This window comes from Impatiens glandulifera, unplaced genomic scaffold, assembly GCF_907164915.1.
Source record: "Impatiens glandulifera unplaced genomic scaffold, dImpGla2.1, whole genome shotgun sequence".
Lineage (NCBI taxonomy): Eukaryota > Viridiplantae > Streptophyta > Magnoliopsida > Ericales > Balsaminaceae > Impatiens > Impatiens glandulifera.
In genome coordinates this window covers 44,350-51,471 of record NW_025919635.1, presented here as the reverse complement: position 1 = coordinate 51,471, position 7,122 = coordinate 44,350, and positions in this window count along the sequence as shown.

Below are 7,122 nucleotides of genomic sequence, written 5' to 3'. Positions count from 1 at the left end.
GTCCGTGAATTTTTCGAAATAGCGAGCTTCTATTAGGATAAAGTCGTTGTTGGGGTCGTGATGGGCCAGATGATCTGCATCACCGAAGAGTCATTCGGTATGTTTTTCCAGCTTCCAAACGTAGGTATTGATGAGTTTTCAACCACTCCGCCTGACATAATGATTACAATGATGAAAGTCTTTTCTGATTCTCCTCAAATGGACTTTCATGGAAAGAAAAACCTCCTGAATGATGAGTTTTCTGTTTTAAGCCATATCATCTCAAAATCCCTTCTATCCAATGAGTCCTCTTATAAGTATTGTACGAAGGTCTTTCAGATGATAGTGGCTATCACCAGGGGTGTTCCTGTCAACTAGACAAGCTTCCTCTTCGGAAATCTTGTCAGAATGGTTGTTGCTCGAAAGACTATTTTTGGCTTTGATGGCCCTCTTAGCTCTATCCTTTGTTTCCTTCTGGATGAACCCGGTAAGAGCTTTCACCTTCCTTCTAAAATCCTGAACAACCAGAAGGTTGTCGATTACGTTCTAAGGGTGAAGACGCTCAAGTCCATGAAAAGGAAAATAGATGTCTCTAACCCTCCTCTAACCGCAGTCTTAGAGATTTCTTAGGTTGAAGATCATCCTTTCCAGTGAAAAGACTAGAAAGAAGAAGTAGAAGATTAGAAAGGAAATTATTTTCATTTAAGATGAAATTTTTTGAATCTCTTGATGATGTTTTTTTTATGAACTTATCTTAGCTATTTTGAACAATGTTTTGTGTGCTTCTTTTGAAGACACTCGTATATGGGTATTTCTGAATTTGATATCTTGAATGTCTTATATGTAAGTGAACAAGGTTTGTTTATTTGTATGATGAATGCATATTTTGGTATATATATATGTAGGTTTTCAATTTTCTTCATCAAAAAAAGGGAAATTGTAGGGTCAAATTATTTTGACTAAGTGTTGAAATAATTTAACCATTGAAATTTTGATGATGAAATGACTTATACATTTTGATGCAGGTGTATCGTGTATCGAAATCATATTTCATTAGACTTGGCTCTAATGAGGCTAGTTAGACCGATTTATGCATTAGATGCATAGAATTAGACGTGCAGTCAAACTCAGCGGAGTTAGATGTGCAGTCTAATGAATGCACAAAATTAGACGTGTAGTCTAACTCATGGAGTTAGACATGCAGTCTAATGAATGCACAGAATTAGACGTGCAGTTTAACTCATGGAGTTAGACGTGCAGTCTAATAGATCTCGGAATTAGACGTGTAGTCTAACTCATGGAGTTAGACGTGTAGTCTAATAGATCTCGGAAATAGACGTGCAGTCTAACTCAGCGGAGTTAGACGTACAGTCCAATATATTTGGAATTAGACGTGCAGTCTAACTTAGTGGAGTTAGACGTGCAGTCTATTGGAATTTAAAAATTAGACATGTAGTCTAATGTATACGGAATTAGACGTGTAGTCTAACTCAGCGGAGTTAGATGTGTAGTCTAATATATGTGGAATTAGACGTGCAGTCTAACTCAATGGAGTTAGACGTGTAGTCTAATAGATTGTGAAAGTTATATGTAAGTCTAACTCCTTCAGACAAGTCTGAGGTAGAACCGGAATTAGACGTGCAGTCTAATTCAGTGGAGTTAGACGTGCAGTCTAATGGTTAGTAAATGATTAGATGTGTAGTCTAATTAGTGAAAGTTAGACGTAAGTCTAACTCCTTTAGACAAGTCTGAGGTAGAATCGGAATTAGACGTGTAGTCTAACTCAATGGACTTAGACGTGCAGTCTAATGGTTAGTAAATGATTAGACGTGTAGTCTAATTAGTGAAAGTTAGACGTAAGTCTAACTCCTTCAGACAAGTTTGAGGTAGAACCGGAATTAGACGTGCAGTCTAACTCAGTGGAGTTAGACGTGCAGTCTAATGGTTTGTAACAATTAGACATGTAGTCTAATTGGTTAAAGTTAGACGTGAGTCTAACTCCTTCAAATTAGTCTAAAGTGGTTGTAATTAGACGTAAGTCTAATTCCATTAGACTAGGCGGTCTAATGGACTCTGTTATTAGACGTGGATGTTTAATTTCATTAGACTGGTTTTCACAATCCGTCTAACTAAAATACGTCTAATGTTAAGCTTTAGCAGTATGCTTGAAGCTAGCACCCGCCTACCCACGTGTTATAGTTGTACCCTACTCCTGCTCCACTTTCTAGTGAAGATCAGTACAACAGCTATATACAACCAACCAACGAATTCCACGTAAGAGAATTTTCCTCATATTATTTGTTTTGCAGGTACATCTCTGATGAAATATTCGGCGCACTACCACTGGTGTACGACCACGATCCTTGTGCTCAGAACCTGATGTGTACAATGGAGGCTTTCCAATGGAAGAGTGCCACGTATCATTCTAAAAGATTTGACCGTTAGCCTCTGCCTAGTATTTATCAAATCTCAAGGACAACGGACAATCTGCCTCACGAACTGCCAGATTTTACAAAGAGTGAATCTACAATTCTGCTTGCTATTCCAGAGAGAGATATCAAGCCTTTACTATGAAGATGCTTTCCTCATTGTACTATATGTGTGAATCAAGAGAGAGCTAGAATCAAAAACACCTTTAGCTGAGTGATATTCTTCATCTTATAAATTGAACAGAGTGTGTTATGTTCAATAGTGAGCTAAGTGTATGTAAACTGTATTTGATTCTAATCATATTATAGTGAATCCTTCCGGTGGTTGGAAGAATGGGTGACGTAGGAGAGTTTCTCCGCACATCCATAAACAAACGGCTGTGTTCTTTCATTTCTGTCATGTTTTCATCTTTCATCTTGAGCTTCTAACCCAAGTAAACAATTCTGCATCGAATCTGTTTCAAGTGTTTACAACTGTTTGCGTAGAATAGAAAACAAATCAAATCCTTAACAAGATTTCTTTCAACCCGTTTTTCTTAAGCCTTCATCAATAGCCAGACTCCCGTCTCTATCGATAAAGCCGATCCTATCATTATATGTTCAATTTGATGTATGTATAAAATGATCACTACAATTATGTGTTTCATGAATTTGGGCACGATTATATCAAATTCTCTTGAAATGATTAAATTATATAAAAATTGTAATATATTAAATATTTAATATATTATAACAAAATAAATTTAAAACTCTTAAAAATATATAGAAACAAATGGTGATATTATATATTTAATTGTGTCTATTATCAAATCAGTCTGTTAAACAGGAAAGTTTGGATTGAAAATCTCATATGAGATTATTTGTAATTGATAAATGTATGAAAAAAATATGAAATTTGTGACTAAATGTAAAAAAAATACTTACCTATTTGTGACAAAATTATTTTGACTAAGTGTTGAAATAGTTTGACTATTGGAATTTTGATGATAAATGGATAATCTACGCGTCTAACTGTTTTTGATGCAGGTGTATCGAAATCAGACTATATTAGACTTGGTCTTAATGAGGGTCATTACACCGATTTGAGTTAGACGTACAGTCTAACTTGTTTTGTTAGACGTGAGGTCTAACTAACGGTGTTAGACTTGCAGTCTAACTGGTGAAAGTTAGACGTGCAGTCTAACTCGCGGTATTAGACGTGCAGTCTAACTCGTGGAGTTAAATGTGCAGTCTAATGGATTATGGAAGTTAGACGTGCAGTCTAACTCGTGGAGTTAGACGTGCAGTCTAACTCGTGGAGTTAGACGTGCAGTCTAATGGAATGTGAAAGTTAGAAGTGCAGTTTAACTCCTTCAGACTAGTCTGAAGGGATTCGTAATTAGACTAGAATTCTAACTCATGGAGTTAGACTTGCAGTCTAATGGAATGTGAAAGTTAGATATGTAGTCCAACTCCTTCAGATTAGTCTGAAGTGACTATAATTAGACGTGAAGTCTAATCCCATTAGACTAGGTGGTCTAATGGATCATGTTATTAGACGTGGACGTCTGATTTCATTAGACGATGTCGTCTAATTAAAATATGTCTAATGCCATGCTTAAGTAGTTTCTTGAAGCTAGCACCCGCCTACCCACGTGCTCTAGCTGTACGCTACTCCTGCTCCACTTACTAGTGAAGATCAGTACGACAACCAACTGCAAACAATCAACCAATGCCACGTAAGTGAATATCCTTCCCACTACTTGTTTTACAGGTACATTTCTGAAGAATATTTGGCGCACTACCAGTTGTGTACGTCCACGATCCTTGTACTCAGAGTCTGTTGTGTACTATGGAGGCGTTCTAATGGAAGCTCTCCACGTATCATTATGAAGATTCGACTGTTGGTACTTGTTCCTATTTAAAGATTCTAAAGGACAACGGACGAATAGACAAAATTTTGAACGAACTGCCGGAATTACAGAGAGTGAATCGATCATTTCATATCTAGATTACTGAAACTATTAGCTACTTTCTTGCTTTATTGTGTGTTAATCAAGAGAGAGTTAGAATCAAAGTATCGTTTTAGCTGAGTGATATTTTTCATCATATTGTAAGTTGAATAGAGTCTGTTCTGTTCAACAGTGAGCTATTCGTGCAAAATGTATTTGATTCAAAGCATATTATAGTGAATCCTTCCGGTGGTTGGAAGAAGGGGTGACGTAGGAGAGTTTGCTCCGAACATCTATAACCAAACTACTGTGTTGTTCATTTCTGTCATCTTCTCATTCTTGATCCTAAGCTTGAAACCTAAGTAAACATTTCCGCACTTGATTCTGTTTCAAGTGTTTACAAGGGTTTGCGTAGAATAAAAAGTGAATTAAATCCCTAACAAGATTTCTTTTAAACCGTTTTTCATAAGCCTTCATCAATCGCCAGACCTCCGTCTCTATTGATTAAGCCGATCCTATCACTATTTATATTTTAAGCATCACTAAAGTTTTTTTTTTGGGGGGGGGGGGTGAATGGTTAAAACCATTTCATTAAAATCCCAAAGGTTGGAGGGTCAGATTACAAAGCTAGACAAACCATATTTATGATTAAGGACGACAATCAAAAGACCCTAAAAAAACTGATTATTAGCATTCATTTATTATAAAAAACAGAGATTACAAACATAAAAGACTACATTCAAACCTAACCATCCTAGCCAATAATTTTTGCATTTCATCTATTTTCATTGAGATGCATTCTTCCCCTTCCACTTCCTCTTCCTCTTTCTCTTCCTCTTCTCTAACTATAAAAGGAGATTGTATTGAAGAGGATGATGAGTATTGTTGTTTCTCATTTTGAATTCTTTCTTGTACGAGCCCGTTTTGATTGGAGTAAAAATGGGACAATGGATTAAGAATGTAGCCCGCAAATACACTTAATCATTTAACAAGGTGCATAACTTGTCGCCTGACAGGCTCGAACCTAGGATCTTAGGGTGAATATCCAGATCTTGTTGTCTCTAAGCATCACTAAAGTTAACCCATTAACAAATAATGAGAAAAATGAAGTAAATATATTTTATCATTTATAATCATAAATTTAGGTTAGATATTGTTTTTATTACTTTAATCATTCAAATAATTCTAATTAGACAAAATAAAAAGGGTTGATGTTTGTGATATTGTTCTAAATTATAGGGATATTGATAAATGAAAATTATTTTTTATTGTAAAAAAGAATTAGAAGTTGATTTTTTTGTTGATAAATCCGATAAAACATTAAGTTTATAATTTTTTTGATTAACCTAAATTGGAATAATATTAATAATCAATTTGTACCATGTCAAAATAAAAAAAAGTCTTCAGCACCAATGAGTCAAGTCGCAAGAATGGAAATGTAATAAAAACAGAACAGTGACGCACATTGTTGATAGAGTTGCTTAATTACCTCTTCATTCTAAAGATATTTCAAAATAGATTCATCAAGTTTGTGAGGATATTCCCAAGGATCAAGAGAAGTCTAAGGACGCATCTGAGGCTCCCTCTTCTCCTTCCAAAGAAAAAGAACAGGAGCGTTCTTTATAGATTAATAAGCATGTAAATCACATTCGCACTGCTTCAGTAAGCTCTCAAGATTTGTCATCCTCTCCTGGAGGCGCAAAACTCTTTAACTCTATGGTAGAAATGATGCATTCTTTTCAACAGAATATGCTGGACATGCAGTCCAGAATGTTAAATCTTGAGAAGTGATCTATTTCAAACAAGAAAATATATCTTCTCTTCTTGTATCTTAGAAGGAATTGGAGATTACAATGAAGAGAAACACTTATGATGTCAACATCGTTAACACCACTTATGCAAAGTTTGAAAAGAATCTCATCAATAGACAGTCGGAAAAGTTTGCCGAAACCAAATAATTCAACTTGGAGCTTCATCAAGAAGTTATGACAGCAATGAGTGTTGTTGAAGCTCAAATGATTGAAATGACCAATTCTATGAATAGAGCCGAAGTTGAACGCATGGAACAAGCTGATTCTTATGCAAGGTCAATTCAAGCCATGGAAGAAGCTAAAGTTGCTGCTAAAAAAGAAAGAGCCATTATTGCCATTAATATTGATAATGTTAAAAACGGGGAAGGTAGCTCAAGAGGTGGTACTTCACGAAGTCGTGCTTCTAAAGATACCAGATCGAAGAGAAAAGTAGTTGATGAAGGAGGGTGCAGACTAGTTAAAAGAGGTGGAGGTCGTGGTGACGACCGATGTGGTGGAAGTGGTGGTCGTGCTCCCATCACTCGCTTTCATGATCTTCTAAATGACAACTCTCTACTTGAAGGAAATGTTGATCCCAACGTGAAGAGGGAAGTACCATAATCTCTTTTCTTTGGCTTTTTATAGTTGGAACTTATGTTTGAATTTTGTTGAACTAATGTGATTCTTATTTTATTTGATGGGTAGTTATCTTGTCTTATTAATATTGCAAAGTTTTAACATCATCAAAAAGAGGGAAATTGTTGGGTCAAATTATTTTTTTTTAAATAATTTAGAGAATAAGTGTATTCTATGACCAATCTTATTTTGATGATATGTAACTAAAACATAATAAGTTGAGAATGAAACTAAGCTGTCTATTTGTGTGTATGCAGGTGCATTAAACTATGCTAAATTAGACGTGGTCTAAGTAGGCTAACAGATACGTAGTTAGACATGCAGTCTAATAGATGCGTAGTTAGACGTGTAGTCTAA